The sequence below is a fragment of the Esox lucius genome, chromosome 24, assembly GCF_011004845.1.
Source record: "Esox lucius isolate fEsoLuc1 chromosome 24, fEsoLuc1.pri, whole genome shotgun sequence".
NCBI lineage: Eukaryota > Metazoa > Chordata > Actinopteri > Esociformes > Esocidae > Esox > Esox lucius.
The window spans coordinates 15336374-15361262 of NC_047592.1; the positions used below are offsets into that span (position 1 = coordinate 15336374).

The 24889-nt window shown below is 41.7% G+C and overlaps 1 pseudogene; it reads right to left on the reverse strand.

Moving 5' to 3' along the window:
- Positions 1 to 5424: 5424 nt before the first annotated feature.
- LOC105010132 lies at positions 5425 to 24719 on the reverse strand (annotated as a pseudogene).
- Positions 24720 to 24889: the final 170 nt, after the last annotated feature.

The following is a 24889-nucleotide window of genomic DNA, read 5'->3' on the forward strand; positions in this document are numbered from 1 at the left end:
TTTTATAACTTGCCCATGCATGAGGAGGACAAAAAGTATACCGCCTTCACAACACCATTAGGCCTGCACGAGTATAACAGAATGCCACAGGGGCTTTGCAACAGTCCAGCGTCCTTCATGAGGATGATGCTGAGTATCTTTGGCGATCTTAACTTCCGCAGTCTCTTGTGCTACCTAGATGATCTCTTGATATTTGCCCCCAATGAACAGCAGGCCCTCAGCAGATTAGAGGTTGTTTTCCAGAGGCTACGGGAGCACAATCTAAAGTTGAGTCCAAAGAAATGCCATCTGTTGCGGAGATCTGTGAAGTTTCTCGGACACATCGTTAACAGTGACGGTGTTGCTGTTGACCCAGAGAAGGTCGAGGTCATCACCAAAATGTCAAAGAGGGACTTGATGGAAGATGATGGCTGCACTCCTTCAGTTCACAGAGTGAAGTCATTCCTGGGGATGGTATTTTATTACCAACACTACATACCAAATTGCTCCTCCATTGCAAAACCCCTGTTTGCTCTCACAGCTGGCCAGAAACGGAGAGGAAAGGCCGGGAAGTACAGTCAGAATGCGGGAGTCTACAGAAAGCTCAAACCTGCGGATTGGACTCTTGACTGCGATTCCGCTTTCGCCGGCCTTAAGGGGAAGCTCCTGAATTGTGTGGTCCTTAGCCATCCAGACTTTTCTAAGCCCTTGGTTCTGTCCATTGATGCGTCTCTTGATGGCCTTGGGGCAGTTCTGTCCCAGACACCAGAAGGAGAAACGAAGGCACGCCCGATCGCCTTTGCCAGCAAGACCCTCACTGGCTCACAAAAGAGGTATCCTGCTCACCGACTGGAGTTCTTGGCGCTCAAATGGAGTGTTTGTGAAAAATTCAGCCACTGGTTGAAAGGCCACACTTTTACAGTGTGGACCGACAATAATCCTTTGACCTATATAATGACCAAACCAAAACTTGACGCTTGCGAACAGAGGTGGGTGGCAAAGCTTTCCCCATACACCTTCAGTATCAAACACATTCCTGGGGTAAAAAACATTGTGGCAGATGCCCTGAGTAGAGATCCGTTTGCTAAATCAGTGAGCCAAAGGTTGATCAGTGAGCCCTATGAAAGTATTTTGGCCGAGGCGGAGGGAACCAAAGAGGAGAAAGTCCAAGATCTCTTCCGGAGTAAGACCCAGTGTCTCCAGGTACATGATACAGGGTGCTGTGTAACTATGGACCCCACTCAAGACAGGCTGGCCGGCAGTCAAGAACCCTCTCATGTGAAATCTGCTTGTGAAGCTCATGTAGAGTGGGAAAGGGGAGCAGAGATAAGAGCAACACAGTTTCTCTATGTTCTTCCCCAGGTGGTGCCCCCAGAACAAGAAACACTTCCAGCCATCTCCATCGGCGAGCTGAGGCACAGCCAGGAAATAGATCCAGTTATCAGGGAAGTCCTGCCACTCATTCAGAGGGGTGAGCCACCACCTAGGCGAGGGAGGAGGAGGTTAGCTCTCACGACCCAGACACTGTGCAAGCAGTGGCATCATCTAAAAGTCCAGGACGGAGTCCTATATAGGGTAACCAAAGACCCATTAAGCAGAGAGAAGAGGTATCAGTTTGTGCTGCCTGCTAGTTTGAAGGCCAAAGCTCTCGCTGGTGTGCATGATTTCGCTGGGCATCAAGGGCAGGCTAGAACAGCACACCTCGCCCGACAGCGTTTCTTCTGGGCGCAAATGGGAAGAGACATCAAGGAATATGTGAAATGCTGCCAACGCTGTATCCTTGCAAAGACCCCTGAACCAGCTGCCCGAGCTCCCTTGGAGAGCATTCGCACTTCGGCATCCATGGAGCTGGTGTGCATTGATTTTTGGAGTGCTGAGGACTGTAAGCAAAGATCTGTCAATGTGTTAGTCATAACAGACCACTTTACAAAATTGGCTCATGCTTTTCCCTGCATAAACCAAACTGCAAAGCAAATAGCAAAGAAATTATGGGATAACGTATTCTGCATCTACGGTTTCCCAGAGCGAATACATTCTGATCAAGGGGCCAATTTTGAAAGCAAACTCATAGCTGAACTCCTCAGCCTCACAGGGATTATGAAAACACACACAACAGCATACCATCCCATGGGAAATGGGCAAACCGAAAGGTTCAATAGGACACTTGGCAGTATGTTGCGTGCCCTACCCCTGACAGCTAAGCAACACTGGGTCCAACAGATTCAGACTTTGACTTTTGCGTATAATGCCACCACTCATGAAACAACTGGATATCCTCCATTCTATTTGATGTATGGTCGAGTCCCCAGACTCCCAGTAGACATGGTCTTCAAACAAGTCTTGAGGGATCCAGTCGTAGTGAATTATAAGACTTATGCAGAGAAACTGATGGCGAACCTCCATGTGGCTGCCGACATAGCTCAGCAGCATGCGAGGAAAGGACAGCAACATCAAGCTGATGGCTACAACAAGAGAGTTCGTGGAACCCACTTGAACGTTGGCGACCGAGTTTTGTTAGCTAATAAAGCAGAGAGAGGGAAGAGGAAGTTAGCAGATAAGTGGGAAGCCACTATGTATACCATCATAGACCGGAACCCTCAGACTCACGTTTACAAAGTCAGAGACGAAAGTGGGAAAACAAAAGTTGTTCATCGGAATTTGATGTTGGACGTGAGCTTCTTGCCCATGCCAGAACTAAGCGATGAGGAGACGAATGGAGCTGCCTCGGATGTGGCCAGTGAGTTTCAGCCTCCTTCTGTTGATGCTTTGAGTGGCCTAGCAGTAGATGCTTCTGAGGACCGTACATGTTCGTGGTTAAATGCATCCTCTGACTCTGTGTCTATTGGAGAAGCTGATGAGTCTGAGATGGAGAATGAGATGCCCCACTCTCTGTCCAGGAAGTCTGTTCAACTGACACCCACGAGAGCCCAGTCTAAAGAGGTCAGAGGCCAAGGGGAAAATGAATACTAACCTGTGAGAGACTTGTCGGATTCCAGTGACCCCCCTGATTTGCACATGACTGACACTGACTCTGTTGCCCCAATTGATGTTCCTGACTTAGATGAGACAGGGTCTTCGGACGTCATCTTACCTGTTACACTGACTGATAGTCAGATACCCTCCCAAGCACAGGGGTTTGAAAGTCAGGTTGTCAGAACACGTACTGGCAGGGTTGTTAAGGCAGTCGATCGGTTGATAGAGAACATGGTGCAAAAACCACTCACCAAGGGTTTTGTTACAGGAGTCAGAAGGTCACTGTCTTTCTGTTCTTTATTTTAGATAAATTTTTGAGATTAAGATATTTTTCTTTATTACCTGTAGTATGACCTGGGTAATGAGATGTTCATATTGGAGGGAAAGTGTTCCAAGATCTCATATGGTGTAAAAGGCATCATATTCACTAGAAGGGGCAGTAGCCTGATCAACTGCTGTTTTCTTTTAACTTACTTTGTAAGTAGCTTAATGCGCTGTATATGGGAAATGGAGTCCCAGGGCTATCTTGGACCAAATGGACAAGAGTTTTATTCTATATGTTTTTGGTTATTTTCCACCCTCAACGTGCGAAGGATTTTGGTGAAATTAAAGAGGGGTGAATGTAACAGGTCAAAGAGTTTATTTCACCAACATATTGTATTGTTCAACATTTCGTGTAGTTTACAGATATTGGGAGAGTTAGTTGTGTAAGTGCGCCCTCTAGAGTGTTGGTTTGGTTAATGCGGAGTTGATATAAACTTGATATACCTGTTAAAACTAAAACGTTTCAGTGCACATAGTAACTTGTATGTATATTATATGATGAGTGTACATACATTTAATCAAGCTGTGTCGTGAATTTAGCTATTTTTGAGAGTTTGAGAAATTGCTAACCTCATGTTTTGTTTAGCTGTAAGTTAACGATCGTCATTCTATCCTCTCGTGTTGAAGCCCACGTTTCAGTTGTTTTTTTTGTTAGGCGGATTCTGGTCGAGGGTAGAGTTTTGAACATTTTCTCTCCTTGATGTTGAACAGGTATGTATTCCCTATATCAGGTTAAAAATATTATTCCTTTGATTTTTGAATGTGATTATAGTCAGTCTGCATTCTACTCGACTGAGAGAGGCGGATTCTGGTCGAGGGTAGAGTTTTGAACATTTTCTCTCCTTGATGTTGAACAGATTAAGAGAATTGTACACAATAAAGTGCCTTCAAGTACGCCAGTGTCTTGTCTTCAGTGCACCGGAACACAACGCAGTAGTCGGCAACGAGCAGACCGCGCCGGCTACACATGCAACTCACGTGAAGATCCAAGACTGTAGCAATGATTTCTCAAATCTAAATAGAATAAATTGAGTTATTACCTTTAGTTGGCTAGAATTTAGTCCAGGAGCTTGTTTTAGGCAGGCAATTCAAAAGAATTTCACAGTCAATGAGATTTAATTTGACAATTCCTTACACCCAGTACACCAAAGAGCTGTACACTTACTGGGTGTCAGTATAGCCTATTGTCTCTATCCTGAACAAATCCTCTTTTACCACTGGCCATTGTAATAGTTAAATGGCCATTCGTGAATGACATTGATACAGTTACAGACATGACTAACGTTTCTTACTAAGTTTACCTCCACCACAAATAGCGGCTATGTATAGCAGGTAGAACCAAAACCAGAAGTGCTTCGGCCCTCCAGGGCCGGATTTGAATAGTCCTGGTCTATCACAATAGAACCGTAAATAGTTTTACTTTAGCCTTACTATAGTGTAGCTACTGAAGCTTGTACCCAGGGAAGTTTTAGTCTATCCTGAACAAATCCTAATGCCAAATGTATTTTGTCCGTGGCGAGGATCAAACACTGGTGGCCAATGTGGCGGTCTTCATCTCTAACCACTATGCTATTTAACAATGGGCAGTTTAACAAGCAGGCAGGCAGGCAGTCACTCACTCAGTAAGAGACATTCGCTCTTCTTGGCCGGCTCCACTTTTGCTGTCCAGCAAAAAGGGCTTTATGAATACATTTGATTATTGATTGAACATATAAACCTTTACTGGAAAGTTAGATCCAAAATCAATGAACTGGCAGTTGAACAGTGAAGTCAACAAAGCTGTTTTTGTTGAAATAAAGTTAATTTATTTAGAAAGTAGTGTCCATTAATGTGAACACAAAAACAATAGGTCTTTAGTTTAGAGTCAGTTCATTAATGTGATGGACAAACAGTTATTAAATCAAATTGCATTTTTATTGCAGGGGTAGCTAGCACAAAGTCATTGGGTCAGTCTAGAGTGAATTAACACAGAAAGAGTTAAAAGTGTCACATTCACGTTTGGTTAATGCTATGAAATTGTAAGTGAACCATTGCTTTTCTAAAAACATAGAATAGGCTTTGGTGTTTTTGTTGAAAAAATAAATTGAGTTTTTTTTTCTTTTAATGACCAAAGTAAAATTGTTTCTGTCTCAAAATAAGAGGTTAGAAATAACCTACATGAAAATAGGTTTTGATCACAGCTCATTGAGGGCAGAGAGACGAGGGTGATCATTTGCTTTCTGCTTCATCATGAAGGCCAACGGGTCTACTGGGGGCCGGCCCATCCTGATGTGAGCCAGTAGATCCTGGGTCATGTTCAGGGCGTTACGGGAGGTGTAGATGCCAGAAAGGTCAGAGTTCATTGGAGAAGAGACGTACTCCCCACAGGCTGGGCCCCCAAGTCCTGGGGCACATTCAACCATGTAGGATTAGAACAATTTGCCATGATTTAGTGAACACATTTCATTGTTATAAGACCCTGCTTTGACTGGCCGAATGGGGCACTCCCCTAGAACTCCCACAGCTTATACCAGGTGCTGTCTTTGTCGTACACAGCAAATTTGAGCTCACTGGCCAGGGAGAGCTTGACAGTGCCAAAGTCAATGTTTTCGTTCCACGTGGGGTTGTCATTGTTGTTGATCACAGGAGTCTGCTTGGCATCATTACCCATGAACACCTTCACAAAAAGAGTAAACTGGATTTAAAGCTACAGTTTCTGATTTTAAAAACCACAATACGAGGATCCCATCACAAAGTGCACTAATTAAAATGTAATACCAATTTAAATATTCAGATTAAGTTATCATACCTTCACAAAGCCGTCAGTCTGTGACGTAGTGTCCCCGTAGAGGCCCCTGGCGTATTTTATGGTGACCGTTAGTCGGGCCAGGCCTTTCTCCTGCGGGCAGCACTGGCTGGTCATCTCCTTGCTGGCCTGACACACACACTGGCAGGAGTCATGGGTACTGGGGTTGGAGCCACTCTTACTCTTCCCAGAGCAGTGCTTGACCGGGGCGTGTTCCAGGATGTAGTCCTCCACTGCTTTCTTCAGCCCTGCCCTCTTACTGGCATGCTTCACCAAAAGGTGGAGGGGGTGGAGGGAGTAATTGATGATGTCTGGAACAGTTTTCAGGGTTTTTGCCCAATCAGTGAAGTCCTTGGAGGTTCCACCCGTCCTGGAGAAGAGCAGGTCAGTTGTTCCATCCGTCTGTCCCCCCACCACCTCAGTAAACCTGTTTGTTAGTTTATCATTATTAGTCCTGTTCCACAACAACAAGCACCACATTGGTAATCAATCAAATCAACATCAATCAAACCTGTCACTAGCGGACCCCGCCCGAATGATGGCCAACACTTTACTGATGTTCATGAAGTTTATTCATTGAGTCCGTTTTCACATCAATATCACTGCGAGACTTCACAAATCATCAGAAGAGCTAAACAGAGTATAAGAAGCGCGAATTAACTACTAGTGCAAAAACTCTATCATACACATTAACAAACAGCGAATTACACAAAACAGTCATCAAATATATACAAACTTTATGCCTTTTCGGGGGGTGCTTAACAAAGTTGCAAATGTTACAGCTGCAAAACGACTGTGATCAACTTGGCTCTCTGCTCAACTGCGCGCTCTGTGTTTCCTTCCCCGTAGACAAGAATTCCCTTCGAAATAAAAGTCCCTCCTTAATAATACAGATAATGTATTTCCTAAACCCATTTAAACTCACAGAAATATAAAATAAAATGTGCTCAAAACTAATTAGAATATTTAACAAACAAAGTCTGTTACACTGTCATTAAACATGCTTTGGTGTCACGACTTTTAAGGTCCTTCTTGCAGAACTTGGTCTCTGTTCTGGCTTTTCCAGTACTGGTGGCAAAAGAGGCCTCAGCTTCCAGATAGTCCTTGATCTTCAAAAAACGACATTTAAAACACCATGTAAAAATGTCAATAAATTAATATATATCAGTAAATTAATTCTAATTTTAAATGGCCATCACCTCATTCACGCTGTAACCCTTCAGGGACGCCTCACACACTCTCAGGGAGGTGACACTCTTCACCCGCCCCCCCAGTTGAACCTTCCTGATGTAGTGGGTGCCAAAGGTGGCAAGGAAACGGGTGTATTCAGCTTTGGTCTGGGTGGTGTAGAAGGGGGGCAGGAGACACAGGGAGCGAGAAAACTCAGGATGTAGAGGAGGGTCCTCAATCAAACGGTAACTGAGAAAACACAAGGTGGAGAGTTATTTTTAAAAGACTGTTGTCAGCTTGTAGGTTAAAAACATTGGTTGGTTTGATTGTAGACCTGTAAATAGGAATTAACAGATTATTTGTCAACATTTGGAGATGCATACAAAAGTATATTCTTGGATCTCTTCCTGTGAAATAATGGTATTTCACATTGTTTAGTCATTAGAAACCTAACCCATTATTTCTTCTATAAACTATACCATCTTACAACCTCTATATATGACCTCTACAATCCAGACTTTCACTGAGTGTAATGTGTAAACTAGCCACTAGAGAGCAGTGTTAGCTATAATGCAGCTATATTCGTTTTATCAATCGCTCCGGCTCATTTTTTGAGTCTTAACATTCTTTAAACTGTAAGCGCAATAATAACAACTGTTCCACGGGACATCACAACTCTATGGCAAGTCTGCATAGTGTAGTAACACACCCAAAACATATAATAGCTTAATGTTATTGTGTATCACCCTGAGCCTTTTAGAAACCAGTTTCAACAGTAGGTACACCTTTACTGGAGTGACAGCTAGCTCAAAAACCGGAGGCAACCAACACAAACAGCGGCAGGTCCCGCGGCATCCTAGGTTGCCACCGGAAATACCATACAAATGATGGCAGGTGAACAAGTTAATTTGTGGCATCTCTGGCCGCAACCGGAAATACCATATAAACGGGGAAAGATGCCGTGGCATCTTAGGAAAAATCGTTGGCATCTCAACCTGCCACCGGAAATGCCACTGCGAGCTGCCGATGCCGCTATTTGAGCTGGCCCCTGCTGGTTTACTGGGAAGATTCTATACTGTACAATACTGTAGTACACAGAGAAGGGATATGCAAATGTGTGTGTATCAGGGGCGTAGTTTATGGGGGGGATGGGGGGGAGGTAACCCCCTCAATATTCAAATCCATCAGTTACAACCCCCCCAATATTTCGACATGAGAATTACAGTAGATCAAATGAAAAGTATGAAGAATTCATATATTTTGTAACAATAATTGTTCCTACTCAAATATGAGTTTGTCATAATCAAATAGGAAAAAAAATAATAATAATACTCCCCTCCATTGAACCGATTGGTAACGCCCAAGGCGCACTTTTTCCAAAACAACGCGAGTGGAGAGCACACGAGTCACGACGACCGGTAACGTTCAAAAATGAAGAGAAGCGCTGCACAGCGGACTTTATTTAACTGCTGGTCAGAGAGGGATGTAAAAAAACAACAACCATGTACTGAGAATGAGGTATGAGAATATTGTGTAATAGCTAAGTACACACCAGTGAAACCAGATATATTTTAGCTAGCTAATCTCCATTTCAATGTATTTAACTTATAGCTCACTTATCAGTATAACAAGTTACCAAATCAGCCGTCTGTTTTGCTAGTTCATTTTTCAATAGTGTCTGTAATTATCAATGACAAAAGTATTCACATCGGTGTTTGTTTTCTTCCTAAATTCATCTGACTTTTTAACGAATTGGATGAATGAACGATTTACTGGCAGTTTCTGTACTTAAGGGGAGACACGGCAGGCAAAAACATCGTTTTTTTCACTGGTCAATGTTGAGATTTGGGGCTCTATGGGGGCTACTTGTCTTCAATAACATGACTTCTTTCAGACTTGTGGTGTAAAAAAAGTCAAAAACACACATTAGGTCTTTATTTTAGTACATTTCTAGTCTATTTGAGTCTCTTGATTTCGCCTAAATTCATCAAAAGTTGTCGTTCTAAATCAACTTGCTGCTCCGCGCGATCGCTGTTTGTACCCTGTCATATCATATATCACTGAAAGGTCTCTCTCTCATGGTGAGTGCTGTCAGGTCTAAATATGCTAATTTCCTTTTTATCAGCAAGCAATCGTCAAATTAAAATTGGGCATTTTACTCTAAAAGCGGATCTCATTGGCTGATGTCAATTTCTGACAACGTGATTCGTTCAGACGCATCACGTGACATGCTCGGAGTGTGTTTTTGCCTTTTCTTTTCGCTATTCTGTTCAGTTAAAGGCTATAAATGCTGTGTTATAAGTGTTGACGTTTTTTTAGATGGTTTGTATTGTTGATTGCTAATGATTTTATAAGATATTATGTTTGTAAATAGTTTTTTCCACAAAAAAGTATGCATTTTTACAATACAAATCTTTAAAGGCTGTTTTCTCAAAATGGGTTTTTTCTCATACTCTGAGCCAGAAATCTCCACTTCAGCAGCACTTACATTCACCAAATTTTCCATGTGTATTCCTATCCTTATTCTCAAGGTTTTTACAGAGGGGTTTGTTTATATATCATTCACATTCTGATTTATACAACATTTTGTACCTAAAAGAGGGGCGAAAATAGATTTTTTATGGCTGTTGGCAGTTTTTTCTAATTAATGGAGTGATAAAAAGAGATATCCAAAATTCCCTCTGTAAAAACCTTTGACTGTAATATGTCAACAAAATGAAACAAGAATTTTGAATCTGGCTTTATCCAATGTTCAGATTTCTCTTCTGGAAATGTATGCACATTTGCACATATTTAATGAAATAATACCCAATTAGCATATTTAAACATATATTTTCTAAAAACTTGTAATACAAAAAATATTTGTCTTAATGTCAGTAATCAAGAGGGGAAGTTTCATGATGATATCTATTAGTTATTTTTCCCCCCTATTCACCTGTAGTGTCTCGCCTTAATTTCTTTACTTTTATACTATGTTAGAATTTTATGATTATGAATGATTATTCACAAATTTCATAACGTTATGAGATGTATAATCTCTTAACATGTTTTTATAACAGATTCAAGGTAAATATAGCAGGGTAGACAAGTCAGCAGAGGGAGAGGAGGAGCAGGTGATCAGGTAAAGAAGATGCCATTCAATCAATAAAATAAAATAGGAAACAGTAGCCTGGGTGCCAGCCCGAACCCCGCCCACAAAATGTTTTGGACTGGAAGTTCGGTCTGGACTCGATCCGTTGAGGAGTAATTATGATCCGTTCAGAAATCGTCGGGCCAATCAAATTGCTAGGGCGGGCTTTATACGATTGATAGACAGATGATCTCGAGTTACGTAATCATTCACGTCACCAACGAGCCCTTGGGTTGAATTAGTTTACAACAAAGATGACTGCCGCTGGAGAATTTAGATTTCACGAGTTTACAGATAGAATAAATGCGTATATGAGATTTCACGAGTTCACACAAATAAGTCAGAGAATAAATGCGTATATGACGTGCTGTCCGAGGAGAGGGCTGTGGACTCGGTATTCTGACTGAACCCTGACTAGCCATATAACGTTATTCCCCCCGTGTTCTGTGAGTTGACAGTGAATATGCCTACTCTGATAACTAGGCTATAAGGTAACGTTAGACAACATTGAAACATTGTGTAGATTCTGCCATCGCGTCTGTTATAGAAGATATCGACATCACATTCATTTTAAAAGAGGAACAGAGCCGCGACATTTTAAATATGAATGAATAACATGCATCATTTACTCCGTTGCTCTGATTGGTTGTAGGTCTATCCAATTACGTGCTGAGTTTTTTTTTCCTTGGTTCGGTTTAGACACGCCTCATAATAAAACCCCAATTGAGAAGTATCAGACTCAATATCTGAACAGATTTGAGTATGACGAAGTCAGGCTAAGGGAACAGTATAGAAAAACAGCAGCTTTGTAAAGTTAGGCTATACATTAATGCCTTTAATGTTTTAAATACTCCAGTAAACAGCTTTAAACTAATTCAAGTTCCTAAGGCTGTCAAGAAACTGTTTTACATTCCGGCTTTTCTCCATAACAGTGAGGAACAGGGAGAAGACAACAGACAGTTAGCTCTTTCAGAAAAACGGGTAAGAAAACAAGGACTCAGGGAGGGCTACAGAAATGTCCAAAAATGTTTGATCATCAGATTATTATACATCTTTAAAAGTATGCTGTGAGTTTTTTTTTAATGAGGATTACTTTGTCAATTAAAAATAGTCAAATATTAAAATATTAAATATTTTAAATATTAAGAATAGATGGTATACAGTGTGATTTAATAATTTGATAGTTTTTGGTGTTTTAGTTTTATGTCTTAGTGGTTTTGTTCTTATATCAGATCCAATGTGAAAGTAGCAGCAGATTAAACCAATCAAAAGAAGGACAGGAAGAACATCTGATCAGGTAATGGCATACAAACACGAATGATGAGTTAATTTAGTCAATACAACAGGCTAAAACTGGAATATGTGTACATCACAGTAAAGGACAGAGTGAGGGACAGGGTGAGGACAATAGTCAAACAGCAATTTCAGAAGAGCAGGTAAGAATAAAACAGGGAAGAATTTTTTAGATGACAAACTAATTGTACAATTTTCTACACTGTACACAATATACTAGGGAGCTGTTTGGTGTGTAACAGTGTTTTATTGTCCGTTTCAGAATGAACCTAATGTTAGAGACCATCTGAGCACAGACAACAGGGACAGAGAAGATTCAGAAATCGTCACTTGCTTAAAGCCTGTACATCCTGATCCCAAGTTTATAGAAGTACAGAATAGAGCAAACTATGTGCTACACTTTCAGCAAAAATGGTTTCAGATGTTCCCATGGCTGCATTACAGTACCACATTAAAAGGCGTTTTATGGTTTTATTGTGCAAAAGTCCTCTCAAAGAAGACAATGCTTGCCTCTAAGATGGATCCTGCCTTTGTGAGTACTGGTTTTAGGAACTGGAAAAAGGCAGTTGAAAAGTTTACAGCCCATGCTAAAAGCCAATCCCACTGCCATGCAACAACTGTGTATGCTCAGGAAACAAACAGTATAGCCAGGCCCGTCGCGACAAGGCAAGTAAACCAAGCAATTGCTTGGGGCCTCGAGCTGGCCTGGGGCCCCAAGACAACGACTGGTTGAGAATAAATGCAAAGACAAACTGTGCCCCTTTGATAGTCAATGCAATGCAGTAAAGTGCAATGACACTGTTATTATCGGGATCCCCCTCAAGGGGGCCCCTCTCACTACTAGTCGCTGACAGCAGCCAGCCAACCACGTGATCTCTGCTGCCGGCAAAATACAAAACCTCGGCAGTCATCATGAAGCGGATTTATGCTTCTGGAAGCCAGAAACGAAAGAAGAGAAAGGAAGAGGAGGATAAGAAAAAACAAGATAGTGGTAAGTAATAATTTACACTGGATAAAATAGCTCTACTTGTCTTGTGCAAATGATGTAATTTTGCAGCAGGTAGGCTAGGAAAAATGTGTTTATGTTAGCTACCTGCCTGATGGCAAATGCTGCTTGTAACGAACAGTTAGTCTAACTTTTTTTTGAACAAACGGAATATGGTTAAATACTGTAATATGTTTTTTAACGGGATAAGGAAGACGCAGATCTGTTCCAAAATCGCTGTTTAATTCCATGACGTTGCTGTAGTTTTGTAATAGGTTTTGATGAAAGTGCTAATGAAATGAACTATTATTCCACCGTGATAATCTATTTACCAAAATAATCTATTTACCAAATGGGGGTTAGGAAAACCACACGATAAATTCTGTGCATCAAACAATAGCTTGGGAAGTTTTTAAGCGTTGGTAGTTGTGAAAGCAGCTGCATCCCTTCTAAATATCAAAATATGGAAATGCTATTGCTTACATATCTTTTCGGTAACACTTTATAATAACCATCATTAATAGATGGTAAATTGTTAGTTATTTAATCTTTTCCAGACCATGTAGCCACTTCACCATTTGACATGCTTAATTACATATACAGTGAGAAGTTACTGGATTTGTACAGTAATTTAAGCATTGCTTTGCGTCTACTCCTGACTCTCCCTGTGACAGTGGCCTCTGGTGAGAGGAGCTTTTCAGCTTTGAAGCTGATAAAAAATTACATGAGGTCCACCATGGGCCAAGGCTCACAGGACTGGCACTTATGTCAATTGAGCGTGATGTTCGCCGGTCTTTGGACATGGAGGACATCGTGATTGCCTTTGCTGAAGACAAGGCTCGCAAACAGCAGTTTTAAATTGCACGTTTGTAAAAACTGAAATTTTTAATGTTTGTGTGTGTTAAATTATGTTGGATTTAGTTATTGTGCACTTTTTTTAATGTATATTTGATTTTATTGTACAGTGGTGGTTTTTTTTTTTGCAATGTTCAATTGTTCAAAATGTTCAAAACTTATGCACATAGCACATTACATCAGTATTTGCACTGTAAACTTTTTTATTTATGCACAGTATATGCAACAGCAGTTTTTGCACTGTAAACCTTTTTTATAAATAAATGTGGGTGAACTTAAACTGTATGGCTATGCTGTGGTTCCTGTAGGCTTTGGGTGCGTGTGGGGGGGCCTCCATGTCCATTTTGCTTGGGGCCCCCAAATTCCTTCAAACGGCCCTGAGTATAGCATCACAGCTTTCCTCAGTTGTTTCTAGACAACAGGAGGAAGCAAGAAATGCATTGCTAAAAATTGTAGGATGTATTCAGTATTTGGCTCGACAAGGTATTGCATTGAGAGGCCATGCTGAAGAGAGGGGACATTTTTCCCAACTTCTAAAATGCATGGGAGCAGATGATCCAGCCCTTGACAAGTGGCTAGCACAAAAGCATAATTACACAAATCCTCAAATTCAGAATGAACTACTTGGCATAATGAGCAATGACATCATCAGAGGAATAGCTAATAACATTCAGTCCCTTACTGTTACTCAGTTTGCCTTAATTGTTGATGGAACACAAGATGTCTCAGGTACAGAGCAAGAGTCTATTTGTCTTCGTTATGTTGACCATGACTTGATTCATTGGTTTTTATGCAGTGACAGAAACTACGGGAGAGAGTCTTGCAAAAATGGCAATGGATGTACTCTCTCGATTACATTTGCCATTATCTGGATTGCGTGGCCAGACATATGATGGTGCTGCCAATATGTCTGGAAAATACTCAGGAGCACAGGCTGTAATTAAAAAGAAACAGCCTTTATCTTTATATGTGCACTGTGGAGCACATTGTGTAAACCTAGTTACCCAAAAGGCATGCACAGCTTCAAAACTGCTGCGAAATTCTCTTGACTGGGTGCATCAGCTAGGAAATCTGTATAGCCTGTCTGGTAAATTCAAAGAAAAGTTTAACCAGATTGCTAGGGCAGATCATGGTATCGCAAGCCCTCTGAAGCCTCTCTGTCAAACACGATGGACAGTACGACACCAAGCAATAACATCTGTTCTCAAGCAGTATGATTCTGTGCTCACTTCCTTAGAGGAAATGTCAAACAGTAATTCTCCTAGTGCAGCCACCGCCAATGGCTTGCACCAACAATTTCTCAAAGGCCAGACCTTACTGGGTCTTGTGTTGGCAGGAGCTGTGATTGGAGAAATGGAGTGTTTGAATGCTTCTCTCCAAAGAAAGACACAGACTATCTCTGGCATGAAAGCTGCCATTTCTTGTGTTCAGTCTGTCTTGAAAGACAAAAGAAATGAAGATGCCTTTCAAAGTCTTTTTGAGCAAGCAAATGTGATTGTGGATTCTCTAAATCTAGAGCCTATCAAAGTTCCAGAACCAAGGCGACTTCCTAAGCGTTTTAGTACAGATGCGAGCACAAGCACATACATGCCAAAAACTCCAACAGAGTATTACAGAGTTGAGTTTTATCAGGTGCTTGATGTTGTTGAGTCAGAGCTCAATGAATGTTTTCATCAGGAAGATCTGCTGACCTTGCAGAAACTAGAGGACACTCTGCTCACTGGACAAATTGATTCAGTGTGTTGTGAGTATCCAGAGATCAACAGCCAGTTGCTTGCAGTTCAGTTACCAATGTTTAGGCATAACTACCAATTTGGATCCAGTATGGAGGCAGCAAACATTCTTAAAGGTTTGTCAGTGGAAGTCCGTGGCCTATTCAGTGAAGTGGAAACTCTGGTCAGGTTGCTTTTGGTTGTACCAGTGTCATCTTCTGAAGCAGAAAGGAGCTTTAGCGCCCTAAGAAGGTTAAAAACTTGGCTACGCTCAAGTATGTCACAAAAGAGACAGAATCATGTGGCAGTTTGTCATGTCCACCAAGACAAGTTGGACCTCTTAGACAACAAGTTGGTGTGCCAAGAATTTGTTGTTGGTTGTGAGAGACGCAAGCAGATATTTGGAGCTTTCATTTAAACTGTGTAATCATAATCACTGTTCTGTGCCTTTGAGCAAGTGGTGTATCTAAATTTAATGTTTACAGTTGTTCAAGAGCCCATGTGTTTCCCTTTAAAAAAATTAAATGCATTAAAATGGAATGTAAAAATCTTAAAATAAATGTCTAAATTTTGTCTCTTTCATATTTGTATATGTTGATTTTGTAATCAGTTAAAGCATATAGAAAGAAAGAAAGATGATCCAATAACAATACACATGAAAAAAAAAACAGGCAGCACACAACTTTAAACCCCCCCAATGTTCAAACCAAATCTACGCCCTTGAATGGAATAATGACCACGCCTCGTACAGATGTCTTTTAATTATTTGTTTTTCTCTCTTTTATACTTGTCAGCAGACACCATGAAAACTACTAAAAAATTCAATACATAAAAGGTTAAATTATATAACTCTCATTGAAAGTATATGAAACTAGCGTCCGTTGCTAAACAGGCCCAAACAGAAATGTGCTGAAATCAAATTAAATTACAGAAATGTCACATTATTAATTTAAAGGCACATCAACAAACATTACACACCTATAAACCAAATTAAAGAATTACCATGTGCACCTCTTGGACCACGTGCAGATTTAGGTAATTTTTTAGGGTCTGTTATGTCGTCCCTCTGCATCCATGTTGCTCTCTGACCCACAATGCCCTGATCATGCTCTTAACTAAACTCCTATCATGTGACCTATTACACTCTAAATTAAAATAAAACGTATATAAAGGGCACTAACATTTTAACCAAACATAATTTTAAGGTTTTATATTTTATAAACCTTTTGGTCAAAGTTTCACATTTTTAACATTCATAGAAACATGTCAGACAGTACCAGAGATACTGGTAGCAGTTCAGTGACATTCACATTGTTAAATCCCTAACAGTGTAATTGTGATAAAGTGGCACCACAGTAAAACAATGTTCTCAGACCTGCTGTATTTAATGACATTACCTGGGAGGACACTGCTTTATGGACTACCAGCCATTCTCCAGGACAACCGACTGACAGTATGTGTGGTTTTGTTAATGGACTACCTACATGGAACAGTACTTATTTCGTGTGTGGTAGGAAAGCCTACACTCATTTGCCTGTCATTTGGGAGGTTCTTGTTATTTAGGGTTTGTCCTCCCTGCTGCCTGTGTGTTATCCACTCTCCCATACACTGATATCAGCCCTAAAAGGGATATTACAGAAGGTGATAGATTAGGAGTTGGTAGAACAATAAAGGAAGTTAAATTGGCTTCAATGATTGGTAAGTTTAGCAATGTCACAGCAGATCCTCTGGACAAAATTACTACTGAGATTGTGGCAGTACGTAATGTCGCCCTACAAAATAGAGCTGCATTGGATTTACTTCTGTCTGCCATGGGTGGCACATGTGCCTTAATAGGGAAAGAATGCTGTACCTTCATTCCTGATGTGTCTAATCCTGTATATGCCTTGGCTGAACGAATACAGACACAGGCTGTTACATTACATGTCACTCCGGATTGGGACATGTTTGGATGGCTACGAGACAGCTGGGGGAATGTTGGGGTGTTGATCCTGCAAGTGATTGTTTTATGTGTTGTGATTATTGTTGTTCTTTTTTTGTTTATCTTATGTTTACAATGGCTGTGCTCTCTGGCTTTGGATTCTGCTGCTACTGTCATGGGTGTTTCTATAACTTCTCCGCATGTGCAGTTGCAAACCATACAGTAGTCTGGCTTTTTTTTAATGGTGGTTTTGGAGCGGTGTCTTCTTCTCCGCTGAGCGGCCTTTCAGGTTATGTTGATATTTCACTTCCAGTGCACCATAGAGAATGGTCAGACTGACGATGGCTCCGAATTGACAACGCAGTTTTTTGCTAATTACTGTTTATATGGTTTTTATTTTTGCTCATGCTGCACTGTCGCTCATACATTAAGATCGACCAGCACTTTTAGAAGTTTGTTCATCACTAAATACAGACTTTTTCTCTACTTACCGGAAACGCTTGCTGTGATTCCTTTGTCCTGCCGCCAATATGTTTACCAACACACCGACGGAGGAGAAAGAAGAGAGGCGAACTTGCCGGTATCCTATGTAGATCTCAGACAAGATACTGCAATCCGCCGTTACCTAGCATTTTACATGCTAATGTTCAATCCCAGGACAATAAAATGGATGAGCTACACACTTGGATTGACTGTCCAGACATTGTGAACAGGTGTGTGCTGGCGTTTACTGAGACCTGCCTGGACCCTATGGTGCCTGACTCATCCATTACCCCATCTGGTTTGCCATCTACCGGCAGGACAGAGCTTCTGTGTCAGGTAAACGTAAATGCAGAGGGGTCTGCATTATGGTTAACTCTCGCTGAGGTTCGGATGTTGCAGTACTTTCAATATACTCTTCACCAGACCAGGAGCTACTCACTGTAAATGTACGGCCCTTCTAACTTCTGCGGGAATTCAGCTCTGCTATAATCACAGCATTCTACATATCTCCACAGGCGGATAAAGCTTGCATACTAGATGACCTATACGTAGTAATTAATGGACTAGAGGACGCCCACCCTGAGGCAACTTAAATTTTTTTTGGTGACTTCAAAAGGGCAAATAGTTTTGCCGAAATACAACCAACACATTAACTTTCATACCCGTGGTGATCAGACACTTGACCAATGTTATTCACAAATACAAAACATCTACAAACCCCTCCTCTGCCTGGAATTTGGTAAGATGGATCACAGCTCAATATTTCCAAGTGCATCGATGATGTCGTCCCGAGGGTTAATGTTAGGACCAATCAAAAGCCCTGGGTTAGTGGTAATGTCAGTGCTAAAGAGACTCCAGGGATAAGTTGGAGTCTAACTACCACAGCTCTGACCAGAGAATCATGTGGTCTTGACTGCGACACATCACAGACTATAAAGGGACAAACAACAATGATGCCCGGCCTGTCGCCTCTCTCCCTGACGAGCTCAACACCTTCTAAGCATGGTTTGAGGCGACCAACACCATTCCTTCTGGAAAGCTTGCTAAGGACCAGGATGATTGGAATCTGTCCCTAGCCATGGCCATGGGGAGAGCTTTTCAAAGAGTGAACCCACGGAAGTCACCAGGGCCAGACGACATTCCAGGCTGTGTCATCAGGTTGTGCGCCGACCAGCCAGTGGAGGTTTTCACCTCTATATTCAACTTCTCCCTGACTCTTTCTGCAATCCCCACCTGCTTCAAACAGACCACCATTGTCCCTGTACCAAAGAAAGGTCCCCTTCCATCACCTGCCAGAATGACTACCGCCCTGTAGCACTGACCTCCATCATCATGAAGTGCTTAGAGCGGCTGGTCAGAACCCACATCTGCTCCACCCTTCCTGACACTTTGGACCCCTTTCAATTTGCATACCGCCCCAATAGATCTATGGGCGATGCCATCGTCCTGGTGACACACATCGCCCTCTCCCACATGGAAAAGGGTAACACATACAGTTAGACACTGACAGTTTTGTTATTTGGGCTGTTTACCAAAATGTATTCAAGTTACAGTTAAATAAAGAAAGGATAAGGAAAGCACTGGTGAGCTCTGCAACACAAAATGGCCTGGACGTCCATAGAAGACAAAAGTGGTGGATGATCGTAGGATCCTTTCCATGGAGAAGAAAAACCACTTCACAACGTCCAGCCCAGTGAAGAATACTCTCCAAGAGGTAGGCATATCATTATCCAAGTCTACCATGAAGCGGAAGACTTCACGAGAGCAAATACAGAGGATTCACCACAAGGTGCAAAACACAAGCCTCAAGAATAGAAAGGCCAGATTAGACTTACCAAAATACATTCTGGAAAAGCATTCTTTGGACGGTTGAAAAAAAGACCAACCTGTACCAGAATGATGGGAAGAAAAAGATAAGGAGAAGGCTTGGAATGGCTCATGATCCCAAGCATAACACAACATCTGTAAAACACAGTGGAGGCAGTGTGACAGCATGGGCATACATGGCTTCCAATGGCACTGCTTTACTAGTGTTTATTGATGATGTGATAGGAGACAGAAACATCCGGATGAATTCTGAAGTGAATTTTTGTTCAACCTCTTGAATTAAAGCTGAAAGTCTGCACTTCAACTGCATCTTGGTTTTTTCATTTAAAATCCCTTGTAGTGGCATACAGAGCCCAAATTATGAAAATTGTGTCAGTGTCCAAATATTTCCGGACCTAACTGTATGTGAGGATGCTGTTCGTGGACTACAGCTCAACTTTCTACACTATTGTACCTGATAAGTTTGTTCCTAAGCTCAAAACCCTGGGAATTAACTCCTTCCTTTGCAATTGGATCCTGGACTTCCTGACGAGCAGACCCCAGGTGGTGAGAATGGGCAACCTCACCCTCTCTGCATTGTCTCTGAGAGACTCTGCATACTCAGTCCCCTCTTTACTGCCACACATGACTGCGTGCCCACACACAGCTCCAAAATCATCCTTAAATTTGCGGATGACACCACCATCCTGGGTCTCATCTCCAACAACGATGAGACCACTTAAGAGAAGGTAGGGGGCCTTGCTACATGGAGCCAGGACAACAACCTCTCTCTCAACATCTGTTTTTTCACATTTCTACAAAAAATGCCATGTCCAACATTATTCATACCCCTCCAAATTGATGCAAATGTTTGAGAAAATGCAAGTTTCTATACCATTTAAAATAGTCTTATAATTTCCACCATGTGAGAGCATTCTAATCATCTATAAATTGAGAACAGCTGAACAGCATTAGTTCTCTAGTCAAATACTAGTCAATTGCAAGTAATGGCTAAAAACAGAAATAGTTACGTTATTCATTTGTAATAACGAGCACAACATCTTACCGTGTTTTGTCAGTTGTTTATGTAATTTCCAGCCAGAAGAAACGTATTGGTCAAATGAAAATTCACTATGGCTCAATATTTGGCATGGGTATGAAAATATATAAATGTATATGGAAAAATAAATGTGTATATGGAAATGCGGAAGTTCATTAAAACTCATTCAGTTAGTTCAATATTCCACCAGGTTTTGTTTTTTGGCCTTTCACAACTTTTCCGGTCTTTTGTTGTCTCTGTCCCAACTTTTTTTAAACATGTTGCTGGCATCAAATTCAATGTGGGTAATATAATGTCTCAGTTTCAACTAGTGATATGTTGTCTTTGTACTATTTTTAAATTAATAGTGTTTAAATGATTTGCACTCATTGGAATCTTAGGCAGCATCCCAGGGTTGTACCTCACAGGGATGTACCACACAGGGATGTACCTCACAGGGATGTACCTCACAGGGATGTACCTCACAGGGATGTACCTCACAGGGATGTACCTCACAGGGTTGTACCTCACAGGGATGTACCTCACAGGGTTGTACCTCACAGGGATGTGTCTCACAGGGATGTGTCTCACAGGGATGTACCTCACAGGGATGTACCTCACAGGGTTGTACCTCACAGGGATGTACCTCACAGGGATGTACCTCACAGGGATGTACCACACAGGGTTGTACCACACAGGGATGTACCACACAGGGATGTACCACACAGGGATGTACCTCACAGGGATGTACCTCACAGGGATGTACCTCACAGGGTTGTACCACACAGGGTTGAACCACTCATGGATGTACCTCACAGGGATGTACCCCACAGGGTTGTACTTTACAGGGATGTACCACACGGATATACCACACAGGGATGTACCACACAGGGATGTACCTCACAGGGATGTACCTCACAGGGATGTACCTCACAGAGTTGTACCTCAATCGAAGTGACATTAGGAGATGCTAAACAGCAATGAGGGAGCCTGTTTGATATTTCAAATCAAATTGCATTTTTATTATAGTGGTAGTTAGCACAAACAGAAAGGTACAGTTAGGAGAGGATGGACACATGCTTAGAAGTCTATTGTACAATTTATATTTATGTTGTTAATTTAGATATAATATACTTATATAATATATCTGTCAAATATATTACTGAACCTTAAATAAAACATGACAATTTCTAGAGTTGCACTGTACGGTATATACTTATTTCTTTTGAAATTATTTAGGAGGATTTGATTCTTTATTATTGATGTAAATTGCTTTCAATTTAGAAACTCACATGTTTGTTAGTTTATCATTATTAGTCCCTCTAGGGGGAATTGTGCCTGGAAGCAGATCAATGGCACAATCATAGGGCCGATGAGGGGGCAACGAGGTGTCCCTGCTTTTACTGAAAACCTCCTGGTAAGAATGATACACGGGGGGCACTTGGGAGAGGTCATGGAGTTCTTGGGACTGAGGAGAAACATGTGAGGGGCTCGAGAAGATGCAAGTGGCATGACAGGTGGGTCCCCACTCAAGGATGGTGCTGGTGGACCAGTCAATATGGGGGGGTTGTGCCGAAGAAACCAAGGATAGCCCAGGATTACAGGGAAAGCAGAAGACGTAGTGGGAGTGTTTGACGAATGATTTCACCATGGCCCAGAGGTCGCCCATCCAGGGCAGTAACAACCAGGGGAGACGAAAGGGACTCAGAGGGAAGGCTCAACTTCTTAGGTAAGGAAATGTCCATAAAGTTTCCAGCTGCACCGGAATTTACCCAAGCCTGTAGAGAATGTCTTTCATTGCCCCAGGAGATAGTAACCGGAAGAAGAAGGCCAGTGTCAGTTATGGAAGAGATTTGAGTAACTCCTGTCACAGACCTCCCCTGTCTGCACGGGACAAAGCTTTTCCCGAGAGCTCTGGACAGGAGACTCTGAAATGTCCAGACTGGCCACAGTAAAGATAGCTGCCCTCTTTCATGCGCCGATCACGTTCAGTGGGTGACAATCTGGTACCTCCCAATTGCATGGGCTCTGGAGTTTCTTGGAAAGCTTGAGTTGTGAGGTGTACCGGAATGGGGATGGAAGACTTACGGGAACGTTCTCTCTCTCTAAGTCTATTGTCTAAGTGGATGGCCACTTCAATTAGAGTCTCAAGAGTGCCAACTGGGTCTCTGGTAGCCAGGTCATCCTGGATGTCCTCTGAGAGGCCGTTCTGGAAACATACAATGAAGGCCTCTTCATCCCAGCCACTAGCTGCAGCAACAGTGCGGAACTGGATGACAGTGTCTGCCACACTGCGTTTACCTTGCTGGATGGATAACAGCCTCCTTGATGCCTGCCGACCTCGGAGAGGATGATTAAAGACCTGTTTGAACTCATCCACAAAGTCAGGGTAACTGGTACAGACAGGATTGTTAGCCTCCCAGATGGCCGTGGCCCAAGACAGGGCTCTTACAGAGAGAAGGGTGATAATATAAGCTATCTTAGCCCTATCTGAAGGGAAGGATGATGGTTGTAACTCAAAGGTAAGAGCACACTGCGCCAAGAAGCCATTGCAGGCATTAGGGTCTCCTGCAAAGTGTTGAGGTGGGGGTAGCCGGGGCTCAGATAAGAGGCTTGGGTTAGGAGGCAATGGTGGAGGTGCTTAATAAAAAACAAAAAGAACCATACCAGTTTCACAAGGTAGCTATAGACTCCAGATGAGGCACAGCAAGGGATAGACCTAGACTTGGTCATGGCACTGGAAACACTGAGCAAATTACTCAGGAGAAGGGTGACTTACATACACAAACATGCAACATGGCACAGGTGACAACAATAGGACCTAATGACAGAGACTGAAAACCAACAAGAGATACAATGGGGCCTCTAGTGGCCAAAGATATGTCCAAAACCCTGACAGCTATATTTTGTATATAGTTTCTTCTTTGCATTGTAGAGTTTTAACTTGAATTTGTGGATGGAGCGATCGATTGTTTTCACAGATAATGATTTTTAGAAGTGTTCCTGAGCCCATGCAGTGATGTCCACTACAGAATCCTGTCTATTTTTAATGCAGTGCTGCCTGAGGGCCCAAAGATCATGGCCATCCATTATTGTTTTTTGTCCTTTGCATGCAGAGATTTCTCCGGATTCTCTGAATCTTTGAATGATATTATGTCCGGCAGATGATGAGGTCCCCAAACTCTGCAATTTTACATTGGGAAACGTAATTCATAAATTGTTGCACTATTTGCCCACGCAGTCAGGAGGGGTTCACTCCCCATCCTTACTTCTGAAAGACCAATCCTCTATGGAATTACCTTTTTATACCCAATCATGTTATTGACCTGTTGCCAATTGACCTAATTAGTTGTGAGATGTTCCACCAGGTTAGGTTTTTTAGCATTACACAACTTTTCCGTTTTTCTTTTTATGTTGCTGGCATCAAATTCAATGTGGTGATATATTTATGCCAGACCGCGTAAGCCAAAAAGAGCGAATGTCTCTTACTGTGTGGGTGAGTGAGTGGTTAGAGACACGGACTGCAATGTAGGTGACTGGTGTTGGATCCTCACTACAGACAAAACAAATTATGCATAAGGATTTGTTAAGGAGAGACCAAAATTTCACTGGCTACAAGCTTCAGTAGCTATGTTATAGTTACATGTTAAAGAAGGCCCAAAACTGTTTACAGTTATATTACGAATATTTCTGGTGGGTTTTCGAAGTATGCATCTGTGCATACTTTTTGGGGTAATATAGACCACAACCCCTTGCGCAGTAAAAGAGGAGGTAGTTTCCGACAATTCTCTTATCTTTTCACTTGACGAAAAAGTCTGTAATCGTCACCTTGATAGTTATTGTATCACGAATGTATCACGAATTAAAGAAAAACTAAAGTTGTTGTGCCATGAAATGACATTTCTTTGGCAGTGTAATCTCCAGTCTCGCTTGCAATTGCTCAATTCTTATGACTATTCCAAATAGTAAGTAGATACTAGTAAGCCTATTGCTGGCTAATATGCTTTTAAAATGGCAATTGACAAAAGCCATACAGTTCATAGATGCTATTTGTGGTGGAAGTAAACTTAATAAGAAACGTTAGTCAGTTTAACACATTGCTTAATGGTGTCTAGCAAAATATTCAAACTTGGCATGATGTTAATTAATGCGTGACAAAATGATCTAATGTCGAGACGCAATTCTATGACAGGGTAATATGTTCTATTGGTCCCAGTACTGGCATACTATATTACTTACTATATAGCTGTACATACCTCACCATCTTCTGCGAAGTACGTACTTGTAGTACGTAGTGTGCGATTTGAGATTCACCCATGTCTTTCCATTTACAGAGCTTGTGTAGTCTCTCAGCATTAACTTGAGGGTGTTCACATCCAAATTGGAGCTCTTTAATATGTAGCCCCCTCTTTTTTCAAAGGACTAAAAGTAATT